Source organism: Manis pentadactyla, chromosome 17 (assembly GCF_030020395.1).
Source record: "Manis pentadactyla isolate mManPen7 chromosome 17, mManPen7.hap1, whole genome shotgun sequence".
Classification (NCBI taxonomy): domain Eukaryota; kingdom Metazoa; phylum Chordata; class Mammalia; order Pholidota; family Manidae; genus Manis; species Manis pentadactyla.
In genome coordinates, this window is record NC_080035.1 from 6,755,875 (window position 1) to 6,775,821 (window position 19,947).

Genomic DNA, 19,947 nt, shown 5'->3' on the forward strand with positions numbered 1-19,947 from the left:
AAAGCATTTGACAAAATTCAACATCCATTCATGATAAAAACTCTCAACAAAATGGGTATAGAGGGCAAGTACCTCAACATAATAAAGTCCATATATGACAAACCCACAGCCAACATCATGCTTAACAGTGAGAAGCTGAAAGCTTTTCCTTTAAGATTGGGAACAAGACTAGGATGCCCACTCTCTCCGCTTTCATTCAACATAGTTCTGGAAGTCCTCACCACAGCAATTAGACAACAGAAAGAAATAAAGGATATCCAGATTGGTAAGGAAGAAGTTAAACTCACTGTTTGCAGATTATATGATATTGTACATAAAAATCCTAAAGAATCCACTCCAAAACTACTAGAACTAATATCTGAATTCAGCAAAGTTGCAGGATACAAATTAATACACACAAATCTGTTCCATTCCTAAACACTAACGATGAACTAGCAGAAAGAGAAATCAGGAAAACAATTCCATTCACAATTACATCAAAAAGAATAAAATACCTAGGAATAAACCTAACCAAGGAAGCGAAGGACCTATAGTTTAAAAACTACAAGACACTCATGAGACAAATTAAAGAAGATACCAATAAATGGAAACACATCCCGTGCTCATGGATAGGAAGAATATTGTCAAAATGGCAATCCTGCCTAAAGTAATCTACAGATTCAATGCAGTTCTTTCAAAATTCCAACAGTATTCTTGAATGAATTAGAGCAAATCATTCTAAAATTCATATGGAACCACAAAAGACCCCAAATAGCCAAAGCAATCCTGAGAAGGAAGAACAAAGCTGGGGGGTTATACTCCCGAACTTCAAGTTCTACTACAAAGCCATAGTAATCAAGACAATTTGGTACTGGCACAAGAACAGAACAACAGCACAATGGATCAGAACAGAGAGCCCAGATATAAACCCAAGCATATATGGTTAATTAATATATGATAAAGGAGCCATGGACATACAATGGGGAAAAGACCGCCTCTTCAACAACTGGTGTTGGCAACACTGGACAGCTACATGCAAGAGAATGAAACTAGATTGTTGTTTAACCCCATACACAAAAGTAAACTCAAAATGGATCAAAGACCTGAGTGTAATGAAATCAGAGAACTCTTAGAAGACAACATAGCCAAAAATCTCCTGAATATAAACATTAGCAACTTCTTCCTGAGAACGCATCTCCTCAAGCAAGTGAAACAAAAGCAAAATTGAACACATGGGACTACATCAAACTAAAAAGCTTCTGTGTATGACAAAAGGACACCATCAACAGAACAAAAAGGCACCCTACAATATGGGAGAATATATTTGTAAATGACATATCTGACAAGGTGTTAACATCCAAAATATATAAAGAACACACATGCCTCAACACCCAAAAAGCAAATAACTGATTAAAATATGGGCAGAGGATATGAAGAGAATTTTCCAAAGAAGAAATTCGATGGCCAACAGACACATGAAAAGATGCTCCACATCACTTATCTTCAGGGAAATGCAAATTAAAACCACAATGAGATATCACCTCACACCAGTAAGGATGGTCCGCATCAAAAAGACTAAGAACAGCAAATGCTGGTGAGGATTCGGAGAAAGCGGAACCCTCCTACACTGCTGGTGGGAATGTAAGCTAGTTCAACCGTTGTGGAAAGCAATATGGAGGTTCCTCAAAAAACTAAAAATAGAAATACCATTTGACCAAGGAATCCCACTCCTTGGAATTTTCCCAAAGAGTACAACTTCTCAGATTCAAATAGACATATGCTCCCCTATGTTTCTTGCTGCACTATTTACAATAGCAAAGATACGGAAGCAGCCTAAGTGTCCATCAGTAGATGAATGGATAAAGAAGAAGTGGAACTATACACAATGAAATGCTATTCAGCCATAAGAAAGAAACAAATCCTACCATTTGCAACAACATGGATGGTGCTGGAGGATACTATGCTCAGTGAAATAAGCCAGGCAGAGAAAGACAAGTGCCAAATGATTTCCCTCATCTGTGGAGTATAACAACAAAGCAAAACTAAAGGGACAAAACAGCATCAGACTCGCAGACTCCAAGAAGGAACTAGCTGTTACCAAAAGGGAAGGGTGTGGGCAGGCGGGTCGGGAGGGAGGGAGATGGGAATTGAGGGGTATTATGTTTAGAACACATTGTGTGAAGGTTCACGGGGAAACGTGTAGCACAGAGAAGGCAAATAGTGAAACTGTGGCATCTTACTACACTGATGGACAGTGACTGCAATGGGGTATTGGTGTGGACTTGATAATATGGGTGAATGTAGTAACCACATTGTTTTTTCATGTGAAACCTTCATAAGAGTGTATATCAATAATACCTTAATAAATAATTTAAAGAAAAATTAAAATTTGAGTCTAGATATTCCAACTGATGAAAAGTCTTTCTCAAAACGTTCAACTATAGAACTAAACAAAACTGCACCACCATAGTCCCTCTAATTAAATATCCTTAAAAATTTGCAGAGAGAAGTTCTGAAATATAAATTCAGAACCCCAAAATAAATGGACAAAAAGAGGAAGATAAGAAAAGTGAATTTACTGTACTCAGAAAGTAAAATGAAGAAAAGAAAACATGTTTGAAAATGAAGCTCAAATCCAGTGTATCTAACAGATAATAGATTTGACTAAACTTAATGGCACTGAGGAAAGATACTAAGACAGCCACAAGAATGAATGAAAATTTAATGAAGAAAGGTAAAAGGAGTCAGTAAATGATTGATAGAGAGAATATGCAAAATTAGACCTAAGAAGAAAAAACAAGAGCAGAGCTGATACTCAAACTTCAGTCCATGAAAGTATTCTGGAAGTAACAGAAGACTCAAATCTGCATGTTTGAAAGGCTCGTTGTATACTGGAAAAATTGATCCAGAATGGTAAACTCCAAGTCATGTCCTAGTAAATCTATTAGACTTTCAACATAATAAAAAATTTCTTTGGGCTTCCAGGTAGAAAATGTTAGCAACAAACTTCTTAACAGCAACATATAAACCAGAATGGCCATGGACTGATATGTCTAAAGTCTATGAAATTATAAGCCAAGGAGTTTATAACTATGACTCAATTCCAGAAAAAAAAAACTAATTCCACCATATTAAAAAATACATGGTGAAAAATGCCATGGAAAGACACATGACAAAGTGAGAAGAAATATATGAATTTATATCACAAAGAGCTAATCTCCTTAATGAAAATAACATCGTAAAAATTAAGGCAAATGACCATCAACCTAATAGAAAAGTGGCCCAAAATATGAAAACCGAGTTCACAGAGAAAGAAATGTAGACAACTAACATAGAAAGGATGTCAACTTCAGTGATACAAAAAAATGTACAAATTAAAACTGTACTAAAAATTGCAGCTACACTAAACCCTTTCTTACTAAATCCAAAGTTATACAATATCCTCTGCAGACTGAGAAAATAGGTGACTTGATGCATTGCTGGTAGGGATACAGAAGCACAAAGCCTAGGAGGGAATTTGTTAGTATCCCACAAAACTATACATGCATGTATACTTTGATTTAGGCATCTCACTTATAGGAAACTCTTCTAAAGACACACTGGCATAAAATAAAAACTGGCACCCAAATATGCCTGTTGATAGCGGACTGAGTAAAGTACATCCAACAACGGAATAATCCCCAGGTAGATGATGCCCCTTCCAAGTCACCCTCTTCCCTAGAAGTCACAAAAGAGAATGTAGAAAGTCTTCATGTACCAACATAGAATCATCTGCAGAACATATTATGAAGTGGGAAAAAACAAAGGTACAGAATATTATATGGACTAACCTAATGGTCGAAGGAGGGAATGGGGAAGGTGCCAACAAAGGAAGAGAGATTTCCCTAAATAGCTTGTTATGTAGTTTTTGACCTTGGAATCATATTCATTACATATTCAAAAGTAAATAAATAGATACAGTGAAAAGAAAAATCTAAAAAGATACTGAAACATAACTATATAGCATTTTAATGACATAACCACAGAAGAAAAGGAACAATTTTTAGTTACTGTAGAACTTAGATTTTGCACCTTTTTAATAGGGTGTGTTGTACCCTCTTAGTGGGGTGTATATTCAGTAGTATTATTGTGTGTTGCTATTTTAAAAGTATTTTATATTTTTGGTGAAGTAGTGTTGGCAAATGTTGGTAATTGTTGAACAAAAGCATAGAAGTGGGTCAAGGCTGTGACTTCAGAAAATTTAGTCTGTAAAGTCCTTTGAAAGACTGAGCAATGTAAAAAGGATGTACAAAATTACACAGAAAGACAACTCTTGTAATTGAGTACAAATTATGTATGTACACTGTGCTAGGTGCTATATATATATATATATGTATATATGTGTATTATTTTGTTTATTAAATATATATTATGTATGTGTATATGTGTATTTTATGTATATTAAATATATAAAATATGTATATTTTATGTGTATGTGTATATGTGTATTATTTTATGTATATTAAATATATGTATATTATTTTATGTGTGTGTGTGTTACATGATTTGACTCTTGCAGCTACGCAATGAGACTTGTGATTATTTTTTTACTAAAAAGTTCAGACAGGTTAAGTAATTTGCTTCAGATTAGTTACTAAATGGTAGGCTGAGATTTAAACCTGGGTCTATGTGATTCCAAAACCTGTGCTTTTTCTACTACATTATTGCAGGATATACATCAAATACCGAGAAGAAAGAACATCAGGAGGTAAATATTCTATTTAAACCTGTAGTTGCTGCTCAGAAAATAAATAAAGTTGCAGACCCAAAGTCAGTGATTTATATGTTCTTCATGCAAGAGCAATGCACTAAAGGAGAGAAATGTAAGTTTTATTTCTGATGGGAAAATGTAAATACACATTCTTATATTGATTTTGGAGATAAAAATTTTATAAAAGTAGTCATTGATGACTGAGATTAGTAAATGATGCAAACGGAAAGGCAAAGCAGGAAAGAAAAAAATCTAGTAGACATGGGTTTTCAAGATGCTGTTAAGAGCGAAAAACCCTTTCAAAGCTTCCCTTTGTAACACTTCAAAGTCTTCTAAGCTTTGCATAGCCTTTTTATAAGTGTTGGCCTTTTAGATACTAGTTTAAGTAAGTTGTGTTTTCCTCCTTTGTAAGATAAGGGTTGATAGGAGATTTTGGAGGTGCTGGGGCTCTTCTTACCTAAAGCATTCCTTTAAACGACTACTGGTTTCCTTGACCATAAAATTTTTCACTCAGTTCAATTCTACTTTTTAAAAGGTCTACAACTTTAAGTATTTGGGTAGGGGATTTTCATGTCTTAATTTGATTTATCTGTATATATTATGATATAAATTTATAATTTTGTAGGCCTGAGAACATAAGAAAATATGTTAGATTTGCTATAAAGATTTTCAAAATTAATTTTGAAGCTTTTCTTTTTGTCAGAAGCTGTGTTGATCAGTGACTTTGGTGAAGGCTGAGAAAGTTCAACCAAGTTTGCAGATGATATACAACTTCTAAGGTAAGCTAATATAATAACTCAAACAAGGTTATAAATGCTCTTGACAGACTTGTAGATTATAGTAACAAAATTTATCAGGAATAAATTAATATCCTGATGTAAGCAATCCTTTACAAAGCAAATGGAGAAGTATTAAATAGACTTTCATTTCTAGAAGTATGATAGACAAGAGCTCTTGAATCCTTCCTGCCACCAAATATGCAAAATATTACATTAAGTTTTTTAAAAACCTTTAAAATGAATGGATGAACCTATAAGAAAATAAGGGTATCTGGGGATAGGTACAAAACAAGTACATTCTCTGAGGTAAGTAAGTGCAGAAATCACTGAACACTTTGGGGGCATCCAAAGATTTCAGTTGGCATAGAGATTTGTGCCTGGAGAGCGATGGAGACTGGAAAAAATTCCTTGGGTTCTACAAATGGTAGCGGCCCTGATCAGAGACCATTTTGGAGAGGTGTCCAGTTCTAGGAGAGGCATACATATCTGGGTGGAGTTAAAATCTCCCTTAATAATTCTTGGTCATCATCTCCCATTCACTTGGATTTGAGGCCTCAATTTACACTATTTTCATTAAATAGTGTAAATTGAGGTCCCTGAAATTCCATATGTCCCTAAAATTCCACAAATGAAGAGTTATAGGACCTGTGTCTGTAACACTTCTCAGAACCCAGCAGAATCAGTAAAAAATCCCCCATGGAGGGAGTTACCAACCCAGTTGTTAAGTTATCATGTTAAAATTCTAACAAATAAGCTCATACACATTTTTAAAACACAAAACATAACAAGGGGAAGAAGTCAAAACACTATGAGGAACAGCAGAAACCACAAACAATTAAAACAAATGTACAGAGATTTCAGCTATTAGAAACATCCAGTTCATAAAATAAATGCTTAATAATAAATAACATAAAACATAAATATAAAATAATAGACTGTACAAGTGACCAGGCACATTAAAATGAGAACAAGTTTGAATATCAGAAATGAAGAATATAATAACAGAACTTAAAAATAAAATGGTGTGTTAAATCGGCATAAAAGCACAATGAAAGAAACGATGGCCAGGTCGAGAAAGACAAGTATGAAATGACTGCTCATTTGTGAAGTATAAAAAGAAAGTAAAACTAAAGAAACAAAATAGCAGCAGACTCCCAGAAGGGATTAGTGGTTACCAAAGGGGAGGGGTGGGAGAGGGCAGGTGGGGAGGGAGGGAGAAGGCGATTGAGGGGCACTTTAATTTGCAATCACAAAATAGGTCACAGCACGAAGACAAGTAATGACTATAGCATCTTACTACACTGATAGTGATTGCAATGGGATAGGGTGGGGAAGACTTGATAGTATGGGTGAATTCATGTTGAAACCACAATGTTGTTCATGTGAAACCTTTATAATGATACTTTAATTTAAAAAAAAAGATCTGCTTGTACCAATAGGGAAGAATGTCCAAAATCTATAAGTGAAAAAAGCAAGCTGCAGAGCAATATGGATATATGACCCCAGTTTTATTTGTATTCTTCCTTGAAAATATATGTGCTTAGAGGATGCTTAGTAAAGGCGGCTTCGAAGAAACCTGGAAGCCTGTGTAATAAGCAGTTAGCCGTGGTCATTTCTACATGTGGGTTACCAGGGCTGTTCACGTTCTGCTACAAAGTTCTGGATGCTTGAATAGTTTTATGTTGAATGTGTATTACTTTAATAATAAAAATAATAAAAAAAATTAAAGATTACAAAAAAAAGAAACTACATACAAGGCCATACATACACATAAAAGAGATTGTGAAATGATCTAATCAGCATTCCTGAAAGAAAATGGAATTCCTGGAGTAGGAATGAGGCAATACTCATAGTTGCCATTAAAAGCTTTCCAGGATTGATAAAAAGCAAAATCCTCAAATCCAAGGATCCTAGTGAATTCCAAGCAGCATAAATAAAAAGAAATATACATTTCATGATTATCAAGTTGTAGAATGCCAACACAAAGAAACCAGTAGGTCACAACCCACACTTTAAAAAATACTGTTCTAAGTGGTATACTTGAAGAAGGAATATGATTCTAAAAGGAAGGTATTAAATGAAAGAAGAACTGGGAGGTAAAGAAGATGAATAAGCCTAAACCAACAATTGTGGAAGAATACAGTAATAATAATAATATAATAGTTCCCAACTTATCCATGCTTTTGCTTTCCAAGGTTTCAGTTACCCACAGTTAACAAAGGTAGTTCACAAATAAGGTAAAGCTATACTACTTTACTGCCTATGATGGCATGTAAGGCAGAAGGGGTTGATTGGAATTCCAGTTTTCTAAGGTCCATGTGTGAATTGAAGGTATAGACATATTTCAAATGTAACCATTGAAGAGGACAAATAGAGTGTTTCTTTTTTAAATCAGAAAAGGAAAATAATGAAATGAGGAGAAACAAACAAAAAAACAGTAGAAGGTCAGAGATAAGCATACTCATTTTTTGTCTTCCTTTACTCAGCTTCGTTATTTTGAAATTAATGTTATTGTGTGTATCAATAGTTTATTCCTTTTTATTGCTGATTAATATGTCATATTATGGATATACCAAAATTCATTAATCCACTTACATTTGGATGAAAAGATATTTTTTTCATTTTCTTAGCTAATACAGATAAAGGTACTATGAATATTCATGTGCAAGTCTTTATATAGACATACATTTGCTTTTCTCTTGGATAAAAAACTAGGAGTGGAATACCTATATCATATGGTAGGTGGATGTTTGACTTCTTAAGAAGCTGCTAGACTTTTCCAAAGTGGTTATTAGCAGGACATTGCACAACAAAATTGTGACTTAGCTATACAATGGAATACTACTCTTAACAAAGTGGATGAATCTCAGAACAATTATGCTACGTGAAAAAAGCCAGAATAAAACAGAATGCATACTGTTTGAGTCCCTTTATTAAAAATTCTAGAAAATGTAACTAACTTAGTAGTGACAGAAAACCTATCAAATGTGGTGGATGCAGCAAGGAATTATACAAAAACATGCAGGAGGCAGATACAACATTCTAAATATTAAACAACAGGAATTATTAATTGGGATTGAAATATTTAATAACCTCAGGGAAAGATAGCCTTGGGCAGCCATCTGTATACTAACCTCCTCTCTATAGCAGGAATGTACCAGATTGTGGTACTGGACAGCTCTCCTACTAGAGTGTGCTTGAAAGAGCCTTACCAAATTTAACCTTTTTCCCTCCACTATGTGCTCTGGTGGCTGACCAGTGTCTCTTCTGAATGACCCATTTAAAACAGGTATGTTAACATTTTCAGTTTGGTTATAGATAAGCTATGTAGGCTTGGTAGCCATTGTATCTTTCAGGTAATGTTATACATGTCTGTTGGATTTCTATGGTAAATTTTATAGTTAAATTCATAGTATTCATATTATTTATAGTAGTTCCAAATTATTGGAGTTATCTTACTCTCTCCACTGTCCCCGACTATCTTTATCATAAAGGAACCTTATCTTATTTCACATCAGCAGCATGAGAAAGGGTATCTCTAATAAAAAGCAAATTTCTAATTCTGTAACAAAATGTAAATTAAATATCATAGATCAAAATAAACAATTATGATTAGTGACGTTGAACGTCTTTTCATTTCACTATATGTCATCTTTGGAAAAGTGTCTATTCAGATACTCTGCCCATTTTTTAATCAGTTTGCTTTCTTGGTGTTGAATTGTGTGAGTTCTTTATATATTTTAGATATTAACCCCTTATCAGATATAAAAGAGCATTTTAAAATTTATAGCTAAGATGGGACTTAGGGCATTGTAAGAAAAAAACAGTTCTATTTTAATGAACTATTTAATGAAAAATCGTTCTATTTTTAATTGAGTAGAAAAGAATTAGGTCTCTTTGAGAAGAATGAACATTTAATAAAAAGATTAAATGAGGACTCTAAGTGACCAAGAATTAATACTTTATGTTGCCTTTAACAAGCCAGAACTTTATCTTGTCATAAAAATATACTGCCCACTTCTGAATTATGTTTTTGAAATAGAAAATCAGGTGTCATGAGTTTAGTTGAAATTACATCTAAAACTATTTTTTCATAATCATTTCCCATTACCATTTTTACCCTCTGCTAAGTAATTTAGAACTCACGCTCCATATCACATTCTTAACTTGAATTGACGTACATTATTTTTCTTTTCTGATGAAGTGGCCAGTTTATTAATTTATAAAATTACAGTAAAATTTTTACTTCCACACATTCTTTCCCTTAGTTATTTCTTTGTTTTGTTTTGTTATGTTTGTTTGTATATAGAATTTTAAAACATTGCTAAGAAATATCTCCAACATGCTTGTTAAGAGGAAACCTTCATTTCCCTGGACATACGGTTCTATGGAGAGGGACCTCAGCCTCTCTCCTTGTCACATGGAACACTTATTTATTTATTTATTTATTTACTTACTTACTTATTTATTATGTACCATTAATATACAATTATATGAGCAACATTGTAGTTACTAGATTTCCCCCATTATCAAGTCCCCACCACATACCCCAGTACAGTCACTGTCCATCAGTGTAGTAAGATGCTATAGAATCACTACTTGCTGTCTCTGTGCTATACTGCCTTTCCCATGCCCCTGCACACACATTATGTGTGCTGATTATAATGCCCTCTTTCCACCTTATCCCTCCCTTCCCACCAATCCTCCCCTGTCCATTTCTCTTTGGTACCTGTTAGTCCATTCTTGCGTTCTGTGAGTGTGCTGCTGTTTTGTTCCTTCCGTTTTTTCTTTGTTGTTATACTCCACAGATGAGTGAAATCATTTGATACTTGTCTTTCTCCACCTGGCTTATTTCACTGAAAATAATACCCTCTAGTTCCATCGATGTTGTTGCAAATGGTAGGATTTGTTTTCTTCGTATGGCTGAATAATATTCCATTGTGTATATGTACCACATCTTCTTTATCCATTCATCTACTGATGGACACTTAGGCTGCTTCCATTTCTTGGCTATTGTAAATAGTGCTGTGATAAACATAGGGGTGCTGCATATGTCTTTGTGAGACTGGACTCCTGCCTTCTTAGGGTAAATTATTGAGAGTGGAATTCCTGGGTCAAATGGTATTTCTATTTTTAGTTTTATGAGGAATGTCCATGTGGATTTCCACAATGGTTGAACTAATTTACATTCCCACCAGCAGTGTAGGAGGGTTCCCCTTTCTCCACATCCTTGTCAACACTTGTTGTTGTTGTCTTTTGGATGTTGACCATCTGAACTGGTGTGAGGTGATATCTCACTGTGGTATTAATTTGCATTTCTCTGATGATTAGCGATGTGGAGCATCTTTTCATGTGCCTGTTGACCATCTGAATTTCTTCTTTGGAGAAGTGTCTGTTCAGGTCCTCTGCCCATTTTTTAATCAGATTATTTGCTTTTTGTTTGCTGAGGTGTGTGAGCTCTTTGTATATTTTGAATATCAACCCCTCATCAGATGTCATTTATGAATGTATTCTCCCATACTGTAGGATGCCTTTTTGTTCTACTGATGGTGTTCCTTGCTGTACAGAAGCTTTTTAGTTTCATTTAGGCCCACTTGTTCATTTTTGCTTTGTTTGCCTTGCCCAGGGAGATATGTTCATGACGATGTTGCTCATGTTTATGTCCAAGGGGTTTTCTTCTAAACGTTTTATGATTTCATGACTTACATTCAGGTCTTTGATCAATTTTGAGTTTACTTTTGCATATGGGGTTAGACAATGATCCAGTTTCATTCTCTTACATGTAGCTGTCCAGTTTTGCCAAGACCAGCTGTTGAAGAGGCTGTCAGTTCCCCATTGTATATGCATGGCTCCTTTATCGTATATTAATTGACCATATATGCTTGGGTTAATATCTGGACACTCTATTCTATTCCACTGGTCTATGGGTCTGTTCTTGTTGCCAGTACCAAATTGTCTTGGTTACTGTGCCTTTGTAGTACAGCTTGAAGTTGGGAGCATAATCCCCCATGCTTTATTCTTCTTTCTCAGGATTGCTTTGGCTATTCAGGGTCTTTTGTGGTTCAATATGAATTTTAAATCTATTTGTCCCAGTTCGTTGAAGAATGCTTGAAGAATACTGTGGTATTTTGATAGGGATTGCATTGAATCTGTAGATTGCTTTAGGAAGGATGTCCCTTTTGACAATATTAATTCTTCCTATACAAGAATATGGGATGAATTTCCATTTATTAGTGTCCTCTTTAATTTCTCCTAAGAATGTCTTGTAGTTTTCAGGTTATAGGTCTTACACTTCCTTGGTTAGGTTTATCCCTAGGTATTTTATTCTTTTTGAAGGAACTGTGAATTGAATTGTTCTCCTGATTTCTCTTTTTACTAGTTCATCATTAGTGTATAGGAATGCAACAAATTTCTGTGTATTAATTTTGTATCCTGCAACTTTGCTGAATTCAAACATTAGTTCTCATAGTTTTGGTGTTGATTCTTTAGGGTTTTTTATGTACAATATAATGTCATCTGCAAACAATGACAGATTGACTTCTTCCTTACCAATCTGGATGCCTTTTATTTCTTTGTGTTGTCTGATTGCCGTGGCTAGGACCTCCAGAACTATCTTGAATAAAAGTGACAAGAGTGGGCATTCTTGTCCTGTTTCGATCTTAGGGAAAAAGCTTTCAGTTTCTCACTGTTAAGTATAATGATGGCTGTGAGTTTGTTGTATATGGCCTTTATTATGTTGAGGTACTTGCCTGTATACCATTTTGTTGACAGTTTTTATCATGAATGGATGTTGCATTTTTTTGAATGCTTTTTCAGCATCTATGGAGATGATCATGTGGTTTTTGTCTTTCTTTTTCTTGATGTGGTGGATAACGTTAATGGATTTTCAAATGTACCATACTTGCATCACTGAGATGAATCCTACTTGATCATGTTGTATGATCCTCTTGATGTATTTTTGAACTCCGTTTGCTAATATTTTGTTGAGTATTTTTACATCTATGTTCATTAGCAATATTGGTCTGTAATTTTCTTTTTTGGTGGGGTCTTTGCCTGGTTTTGGTATTAGAGTGATGCTAGCTTCATTAGAATGAGTTTGGGAATATTTCATCCTCTTCTACTTTTTGGAAAACTTTAAGGAGTATGGGTATTGTGTCTTCTCTAAATGTCTGATAAAATAAAGTGGTCAATTCATTTTGTCCAAGGGTTTTGTTCTTGGGTAGTTTTTTGATTACCAATTGAATTTCATCGCTGGTAATTGGTCTGTTTAGATTTTCTGTTTCTTCCTTTGTCAGTTTTGGAAGGTTGTATTTTTCTAGGAAGTTGTCCATTTCTTCTAGGTTTTCCAGCTTGTTAGCATTATAGATTCTTATAGTATTCTGTAATAATTCTTTGTATTTCTGTGGGGTCCGTCGTGATTTTTCCTTTCTCATTTCTGACTCGCATTATGTGTATTTACTCTCTTTTTCTCTTAATAAGTCTCACTAGGGGCTTATGTATTTTGTTTATTTTCTCAAAGAACTAGCTCTTGGTTCCATTGATTTTTTTCTATTTTTTTATTCTTATCAATTTTATTCATTTCTTCTCTGATCTTTATTATGTCCCTCCTTCTGCTGACTTTGAGCCTCATTTGTTCTTTTTCCAGTTTCAATATTTGTGACTTTAGACTATTCATTTTGGATTGCTCTTCCTTCTTTAAACAGGCCTGGATTGCTATATACTTTCCTCTTAGAACTGCCTTCACTGCATCCCACAGAAGTTGGGGCTCTGTGCTGTTGTTATCATTTATCTCCGTATATTGATTGAGCTCTTTTAATTTGGTCGTTCATCCATTGATTATGTAGGAGCATGTTGTTAAGCCTCTATATGTTTGTGAGCCTTTTTGTTTTCTTTGTACAATTTATTTCTAGTTTTATACCTTTGTGTTCTGAGAAGTTGGTTGGTAGAATTTCAATTTTTTGGAATTTACTGAGGCTCTTTTTGTGGCCTAGTATGTGTCTATTCTGGTAAATGTTCCATGTGCACTTGAGAAGAATGTGTATCCTGCTGCTTTTGGGTGGAGAGTTCTGTAGATATCTGTTAGGTCCATCTGTTCTAGTGTGTTGTTCAGTGCCTCTGTGTCCTTACTTATTTTCTGTCTGGTTGATCTTTCGTTTGGAGTGAGTGGTGTGTTGAAGTCTCCTAGAACGAATGCATTGCATTCTATTTCCTCCTTTAATTCTGTTAGTATTTGTTTCACATATGTTGGTGCTCCTGTATTGGGTGCAATTACTTCTTCAAAGGCACTTTCTGTCCCTTTTTCTCTCTCTTGTTCTTCTGGTACTACTATAATGCAAATATTGTTCCATTTGGATTGGTGACGCTGTTCTCTTTATATTGTTTTATTCCTGGAGCTCCTTTTATCTCTCTCTGCCTCAGCTTCTCTGTATTCCTATTCTCTGATTTCTGTTCCATTAACAGTCTCTTGTACCTCATCCAGTCTGCTCTTAAGTCCTTCCAGAGATTGTTTTATTTCTGTATGCTCCCTCCTGACTTGATCTGTTAGCTTTTGCATATTTCTCTTCAGTTTATTACCTTTATTTTGAATGCTTTTCCAGGAAGATGGGTTATATCTATTTCCCCAGGCCCTCTCTCGGGGGTTCTCTGGGTAATTCTGGACTGGACCAAATTCTTCTGCCTTTTCATGGCAATAGAGATAGTCGCAGGCAGGTGGCACATGCATCAGCTAGGAGAACAAAGTCCCTTCCTGCTTGCTGGTTGCCTTGCCCTTCTCTGCTGCCTATGCTAGTTACCCACGCACCAGGAGCAGCCTCTGGGTTAATCCCTTGAGCCACCATTGTGGCAGCCCAGAGCCTTGCTGGGAATAGCAGGCATTCCAGGTGTGCTCTCCTGAGAGAATGGCGTCCCTTTGCACGTTGCCCCGGCTTCCTCTGCCTGTGCCAGACAGCTGCATGCCAGCAGCCTCTGGGTCTTGCCCGGGCAGCTGTGCACCAGGAGGAGACTCTGTGGATGCTGTGGGTACAAGTGGTCCACAGCTCCTTCCCCACTGTGGCAGGTCCAAACCAGCCGGTGGAACAAATGGCATGATACTTATCACCATGAGAGGCTTCAGATGTGCATTACCACCCAGGAGGCTGTGGCACCTGAAGTTCCTCAGGATTCCCAGCCTGCTGGGCCGAGTGTGCTGCGATGATTCCATCCATCTGTGAGGCCCCTGTCCCTTTAAAACTTTCAAAAAGCACTCGCTTTTTTTTTGTCCCAGGGGAGGCAGCTGCATGGACCCGCTCGCAGATTTTACTTTTCCATTTCCCTAATATCCAGCACTCCATGCCATGTGTGTCTGCGCTCCCAGTGCAGATTACTAGGGCTGGTTATTTAGCACTTTCATGCTTCCACTCCCTCCCCACTCTGACTTCTTTCCTCCTGCCAGTGAGCTATGGAGGGGGCTTGGGTCCCACCAGGCTGCGGCTTTTATCTTACCCCCTTCATGAGATGCTGAGTTTTTCCAGATGTAGATGTAGCCTGGTGTTGTACTGTATCCTCTGGTCCCTCTTTTAGGAATAGTTGTATTTTCCAAAATATATATGGTTTGGGGAGGAGATTTCTGCTGCCCTACTCATGCTGCCATCTTGGTTCCTCCCCTTCACTTTCTTTGTTTTAAAGTCTATTTTGTCTGATACAAGCACTGTAACAGCTGCTTTATTCTCCCTATTGTTTTGCATGGAATATCTTTTTCCATCCATTCACTTTTAGTTTGTGTATGTCTTTGGGTTTGAAGTGAGTCTCTTGTAGGGAGCATATAGATGGGTCTTGGGTCTTACTCTTTTGTCCATTCTATTACTCTGTGTCTTTGGATTGGTGCATTCAGTTCATTTGCATTTAGTATGATTTTCGATAGATGTGTACTTATTGCCATTACAGCCTTTGAATTCATGGTTGCCAAAGCTTCAAAGGTAGCTTCTTTACTATCTAACTGTCTATCTGTGACTCACTTATTTTGCTATTATAAGCACAGTCTGATGATTCTTTATTTCTCTCCCTTCTTTTTCTTCATCCTCCACTCTTTTTGTGTTAGGTGTTTTATTCTGAACTCTTTGTGTTTCCTTTGACTGGTTTTTTGGATAGCTTGTTTTATTTTGCATTTAGTTAGTATTTGGTTGGTCTACTTTCTTTACTGTGTTTTTCTTTTCTCTGGTGAGAGCTATTTAGCCTTAGGCATACTTCCATCTATAGCAGTCCCTTTAAAATACAATGTAGAGATGGTTTGTGGGAGGTAAATTCCCTCAACTTTTGCTTATCTGAGTATTGTTTAATCTGTCCTTCAAATTTAAGTGATAATCTTGCTGGATACAGTATTCTTTGTTCGAGACCCTTCTGTTTGATTATATTGAATATACCATGCCACTCCCTTCTTGCCTGTAAGGTTTCTTCTGAGAAGTCTAATTGCCTGATGCATTTTTCTTTGCAGGTGATCTTTTTTCTCTCTCTGGCTGATTTTAACACTCTGTCCTTGTCTTTGATCTCTGCCATTTTAATTATTATATGTCTTGGTGTTGTCCACCTTGGGTCCCTTTTGTTGGGAGACCTGTGGGCTTCCATGATCTGAGAGACTATTTCATTCCCCAGATTGGGGATGTTTTCAGCAATTATTTCTTCAAAGACACTTTCTATCCCTTTTTCTTTCTCTTCTTCTTCTGGTACCCCTATAATGTGAATATTGTTCTGTTTGGATTGGTCACACAGTTCTTATTGTTTCATTCCTGGAGATCCTTTTATCTCTCTCTACCTCAGCTTCTCTGTATTCCTGCTCTCTGATTTCTATTACATTAAGGGTCTCTTCCACCTCATCCTGTCTACTCTTAAGTCCTTCCATTGTTCGTTTCATTTGTATCTCCCTCCTGTATTCATCCCTTAGCTGTTGAATATTTCTTTGTAGCTCCATCAGCATGCTTATGACTTTTATTTTGAATTCTTTTTCAGTTAGATTGGTGATTTATGTTTCAGCAAGCCCTCTCTCTGGTGTCTGGGTCATTTTGGACTGAACAAGGTTCTTCTGCATTTACATGGTGATGAGAGTGTTTGCCAGCAAGTGGCACGTGTGTCAGCTGGGAGAACAAAGTCCCTTTCTGCTTGCTATTTGCCTTGCCTGTCCCCACTGTCTGTGGCAGTTAACCACACTCAGAGAGCAGCCTCTTGGTTAATCCCCTAAGCTGCCATGGGCAGGGCCACCCTCGGGATGGCCTAGGGCCCTTGCACGGGTCGCAGGTGTGTGGCATGTGTTCTGCCATGGGAAAGGAGCCCCTTCATGTTTCCTGGACTCTGTGCCCATCTCTGGTGTCTGTGCCAGTCAACCACACGCAGAGAGCAACCACTGTGTTAATCCCTTGCACTGCCATGACCAGGGCAGTCCTCGGCATGGCCTATGGTACTGGTGGGGATCACAGGTGAGTGGCGTGTGTTTTTCCTGACAGCAAAGCCCCTTTGTCCCTCCTGGACTCTGCACCAGTCTCTGCTTTTTGTGCTGGTCCACTGCATTCAGGGCCTAGGCCGGCTGTCCACACTGTAGGAGAAGCCTCTATCTTAAGCTGTGTGGTTGCTGTAGGTGGAGCTGCTCTCCAGCTTTTCTGTGGCAATGGCATGTCAGCTGCTTTGCTTGCAGTGCCGGCTGCGGGGACACAATGGCAGGCTGCTTATCGCCGTGAGTGTTTCGTAGCTGCATTGCCACCCAGGGTGTTAGGGCACCTGAAGTTCCTTAAATTCCCAGCCTGCTGGGCTGAGTGTGGCAGGACAATTTTGTCCACCTGTTAAACCCTTTTCCTTTAAGAGTTTTAAAGCATCTGCTTTTCTTTTGTTGCAGGGCTGCTGGCTGTGCAAACCTGTTCATATTCTCAATCTTGAATTTTGCTTTTCCGCTCCTCTAATATCCAGCACACCATGCAATGTGTGTCTGTGTTCCTGGGGCAGATTACTAGGGCTGGCTATCTAGCAGTCCTGTGCTTCCATTCCCTCCTGACTCTGTTTCATTTCCTCCCACCGGTGAGCTGGGGTGGGACGAGTGCTTGGGTCCTGCCATGGCACGGCTTTGTATCTTACCCTTTTCTGCTAGATGTTGGGCTCTCGTAGATATAGTCTGGCTTATGTATTGTATCTTCTGGTCACTCTTTTAGGAATAGCTGTATTTGCTGTATTTTCAAAATATATATGGTTTTGGGAGGAGATTTCTGCCACCCTACTCAGCACTGCCATCTTGAGAATCTTGAATTGACTTTCTTGTGATACTGGAATTGCAATCAATTAATTAGTAATTAATCCCATGCTTAATTTATGCCATACTGCCTTTGTACGTATTCTGAAGGTCAAAAGGCTTAAGGTAGGAGAGACTCTGAGGCAAGAAGTCATGGATTGTTGGCTAAGGGAACGATAGCAGGACACTGCAGTTTAGGTGCAGAGAATTATTGAAAACTGAGCTGGGAACTCATACGCAAAACAAAGAGGGCTGTGATGTGTGTCACAATGAGAATGGACAAGGAATTCCTCACATTAAAGGCATGAGAGGAAGATAAGTGTACAGCTGGGCCAAAAATGGTTTTTAAGGCCAAATTCATGCGTATTATCTATATTTAGAAAATTATCAGAAATGTGCACAAATACTTATTTAAAGGATGTGTGTGGCATTATTTGTGGCAGAGAAAAAGGAAACAATCCTAATCACTTATAATAGCATTTTAATTAAATATAGTACATTTCTCCCTTAAGATGGGGACATAATGAGAGGCAGAATTGAGTAATGGGGATAGGTATTTCCTTGATAGTGGAATTGTGTCTTGCAACATTCAGGAGGATTAATAATTTAGTTGAAAGTATCTACTGTGGTACCTGGGACGTAGAAAACACTTGGGAAAAATACTTTTGGATGTTGGGTAGAACTTAAGAACTGGATTGTCAGATGTATCTCAAGAGGTGTGAAGAAGGAAAAGACTTGGAGAATGGTGGGAAGCCCAGGCAACTTCAGACCCGGTTTAGAACAATGGGAAGGCCTAAGTTGCCCTGGCTTCTCCTGATAAATGAAGGATCTTTATATTTTAGGAAGCTGGAAAGGAGGGGTGACAGAAGTAGCAAAGAATAAGAAGGAGAATTGAATATTAAATTATATACATTTTCTTTGATGCTCTGTATAGGTGTTAGATAGATGTTAGTACATTCAAATATTGATATAGTCTATATATTTTGAAATTTAAGAAAGAATTTGAAAAATCTTCTCTTGGTTGTATAAACTGTTATAGTCATGACATTGTATGTATTTCATAGCATGAATATCAAGAAATATGGTTTAAAGTATTTCTGTTACTTGAGTTTATTTTTTAACTCTTTATATATATTTGGCATTAATAATTTATGGCTTATTTAATATTATCACCTGCTTATATGCAGAAGTTACAAGGAGCATTTAAAAATATTGTTTTATCCCTATATTTATCAGCAGACACAGGAATAATTTGGGGAGGAAAATTTGTGAAAAATTACTCATTTCAATGAAATATCCAAGGTTCTCTTCTCCCCTTATACAAATTAGAGATGTTGCTATCTTACTGAAATATCATTTGCATCTAATTTTAAGTAACTAAGAAGATAAATTTTAAGAAATACAAGAAAATATGTCCAAAACATGAAGAATTGTGAGGATTTCATAGAACAGAAGTAAAAAAAAGTCTAAATAAAGAACTTACTTTGATTTATGGGAAGCAAATAATTCCCTTTTGTAGTCAAAGAAAGTTAATAAAAATAACTTTTAAAGCAGTATTTATGCCAAAATTCTTGATACTTCTTAATTGTGAGAGTTGACCAAAATGAATTAAAACTATTCATAAACCCATCTAATCTGAAAATATTTTTTGTGATGCACATATCTTCACAGAATAATCTCTTCTAGTGAGATGTTTTTAAGTATGAAATCTCAGGTCAAAATTACAGTAATCTTGAAATTGTAATTAACCACATGTTAATTCAAATATAATGCTATGCAAAACCAAAGAGTGGAAATGCTGTTGGATTTAAATCCTCCTGATACCACTTACAAGCCTTAAGTCAAGCCTTTTAACCCTTCATTTTCAATTTCCTTTTCTGAGGCTGCTATAATAATAGTGCTTGCTTCATATTTCTTATCTGTAAAGTGGGGCTACTATAATAATACTTTCTTTTCATTCCTTTCAAGGCTTTTTTTGTAAAGAACATATGTGAACATTCTTTGATATAAAATGCTATATAGATGATAATGATGAATATTAGTGTGGGGGTTTTTGTTTAAATTTGTATCAATTTAAAAAATTTTGCAAACATCTTTGAGGTAAACAATTTAATTTCTGTAATTTAGAAATACATATTCAAACGTATAGTATAACTTTTGTGGCAGACTGTTGATTGTTCATACAAAAGACATAC

The 19,947-nt window shown here is 36.5% G+C and overlaps 1 protein-coding gene across 6 annotated transcripts in view; it reads left to right on the forward strand.

The window, feature by feature from the left end:
- Window positions 1–19,947, forward strand: part of CAB39L (calcium binding protein 39 like) — a 259,969-nt gene that overhangs the window by 30,704 nt on the left and 209,318 nt on the right. For 2 of the 6 annotated variants that reach the window (XM_057494573.1, XM_057494576.1), the window contains exons 2-3: window positions 4,689–4,726; window positions 5,433–5,508. The exons of 2 other annotated variants lie outside the window; for them this stretch is intronic. The gene's annotated coding sequence lies outside the window, so the exon portion shown is untranslated. Of the gene's footprint in view, window positions 1–4,688; window positions 4,727–4,785; window positions 4,842–5,432; window positions 5,509–8,767; window positions 8,798–19,947 lie in introns of those variants that run through there. 2 more of the 6 variants (XM_057494574.1, XM_057494575.1) reach the window with 2 other exon arrangements.